The sequence below is a fragment of the Silene latifolia genome, chromosome 11 (assembly GCF_048544455.1).
Source record: "Silene latifolia isolate original U9 population chromosome 11, ASM4854445v1, whole genome shotgun sequence".
Taxonomy (NCBI): Eukaryota; Viridiplantae; Streptophyta; class Magnoliopsida; order Caryophyllales; family Caryophyllaceae; genus Silene; species Silene latifolia.
In genome coordinates, this window is record NC_133536.1 from 71,150,009 (window position 1) to 71,152,943 (window position 2,935).

The following is a 2,935-nucleotide window of genomic DNA, read 5'->3' on the forward strand; positions in this document are numbered from 1 at the left end:
TGCAATCCCGACCCCAAATAGCTAGCTACTACCACCAATCAATAACGATTACAAATTTACAATGTAAACCAAAATTAAAGTGAGCACATTATAAATAAGAACCAAAAACACCCAACTTACCATACAAGCAACAACAAATACAATTTGACGCCGAAAAGAAGAACCATTGAGGAAGAACCACTGATTTTCATTGCAGCAAAACTTTCCAATCTAGTAAAAGAAGACAATAATTAGGATGGTTAGGATGAGATTCAAATTAGAGAGAAGATGGAATCAGTATATAAACAATAATATTTCCAGAAGAAAAAGAAAGTGAACTAACTTTCAAATCAATCGATCAACAATGGTCTAAGTTGAAATCAAGGCGATTACAATAGTTGATGATGCAGACTAAAAAGCGATGAAGAAATGAACAGAGATGGAGAAGCAATGAAGGAATGAAGAGAGATGGAGTCTCGGTATAAAAATAAGAGGGAGAGAGACGATCAAAATGATGTCAAGAGCTTCATCACAAGAAGAGGCGATCAGAATTAGGTCGAGAGCGATGAAGAAATGAATAGAGAGAGATAGGGAGGGAATCAGTAGAAGAAGAAGAGCGAGAAAGAATGTTGTTTATCACATGACTTGCACGCTTTCTACTGCTCTAATGTTCATTGGAGAGTTATTTTCCAATGTTCATGCATTTAGATGGTTTTTAGATATAGGGAAAATAAATAACAATGCAAGGCAAAAATGTAAACGTGAATGCAAGCAAATGAAATGCGATGCAAAGCCCTTCCCCAAACAAAATCGCACAATGTCCCCATTGTGAAAAATCATGTAATGAAGTAAAAAGGGAAATGGGAATTTGCGTTAAATAAATAAATAAGACATGAAATAAGGACTCAGAAACTCACAAGACTTTAAGCGCAGCAAAAGGAAACCTCCCCAAACCAGCGTGAGCTAGGAGGTTTCAGTAGCCAGCAGTGCTACTAATAGGTACCTGAAAGGACAACAATACCACGCATAAAACCGAGAAAACAATTTTGAAGCGATGATTATGTGCAAAAATAAGAAAATGGAAGAAATCAGAAATATGACGGAAAATAAAGTGGAGTAGAAAACTCCCTCAATTCCGCAGATCGACCAAACACAGCAGGGGAGAGGTCGTGAACAGGTACAGCAGTGCAGGACGGTCGATCGACTATATCACCCAGTCGATCGACCAGAGTGAACAGGAACAGAAGCTCCTGGAAATCGCAGCTCAGTCGATCGACCACTCAGGCCAGTCGATCGACTGACTTTCCTGCTGTAAGTTCTGATTTTCTTCGAAATAGCTCAATAACTTGAGCTATTCAGGTCTATAAACCTGCAAATGCACAATAATACGCACCTAAATTTGCGAAAAACCCAAAGTAACCAACTAAAGTGTATAAGATCCTAAGTAAACTTATAAAAAGGCGAAGTCTCGTGCACACAAAAGCACTAAAAAGGTTCAAAAGCAATAAAATGTTTGGTAAACATGTGATCAGCTAATAGTTGATTAAGAACGGCCATGGTATAGCCCACTTGGTCGGCTTCTGGCTACAAGAGGTAGCCTCAATAGTGCTCATCTTCTCAGCTGCACACTTCTCAGCCCCAGCATCCGCAGAACTCAACGGATCAACACGTCGGACATCTTCCCACTAGAGGACCTCCTCGGACTCGTCGGAATCCAGATCAGACTCCGTTGCTTTGACTGGCTCATCTTCGGGCTCCTTATCCGTGCCATAACAAAGGCATCCTAGACCGCCTCTTTGAACTATTGGCTCCTTCACAGCTGGAGCAACATGCGGCTCTTCCATCCCCAAACCAGCTCCTACAATATCTAAAACAGAAGAATCTTCCTCCAATTTGCTCCCAGTCTGGGGCTGGGGTGTCACAACAGAAGTAGGAGCATAGATAGGCATATCAGGAAGTATAAAATAATATTTCTTTTCAGAAACCGTATTACAAGTTACCGGCCACATGGGGTCTTTCTTCCTAGCCGTCTGGCAAAGACAATGGAATGCTTGCCTACCTTAAAGGTCAATGTACCCGAACCAACATAAATAACTGCACCAGCAGTGTGCAGGAATGGTCTACCCAAAATGATAGGAATGTGGGCATCATCGGGCATATCAAGTACTACGAAGTCAACGGGGAAGAAGAACTTCTCTATTTGCACGGGAATGTCCTCTAAGACTCCTATTGGCTGGACCGCAGAGCGATCAGCCATCTGTACGGTCATGTTGGTGACTACAAACCTATTCAACTTTAACTTCCTAGCAAGACTTAAGGGCATTACACTAATACTGGCTCCTAGGTCACATAAGGCTTTCTCAATAGGAAAGGTGCCAATGTTACATGGGACTGAAAAACTACCCGGGTCTTCTAGATTAAGGGGTGCAGTATGGGTGAAATAAGAGCATGACTCCTCAGTTAGTGCGACAGTATGCACAGTTTCAAGTGACTTTTTCTTAGACAATAATTGCTTCATAAATTTCATGTAAGCAGACACTTGATTGACTAATTCAAGGAAAGGAACTTGTACGTTTAAGCTACGAACGACATTTTCAAATTTATTAAACGATACATGTTTCTTCGTCGGCACCAATCTCTCCGGATAAGGGGCTGTAAGAAGTAACTTAGCCCTCTCTTCTAAATCTCTCATGCCGGCATCGGTGGATTTAGGCTGAAAATCCACCACCTTCTCCTTGTTGTAGCTTGACCCTTCTTCAGACCGTCTCAAATGTGAACCATTAATCGACAAAGGGTCGTACTTCGGAACCGGAACGGACCCATCAGCATTTGGGTCTTGCCTCAATATTTTCGGGGCGGTCGTACCCCGAAACAAGTGATCCCTCAAGTTATCGGGCATTGGAGGACGGAAAGAATCACCTTCAGCAGCGCTGTCAGTCGATCGACCAGGTGGGTC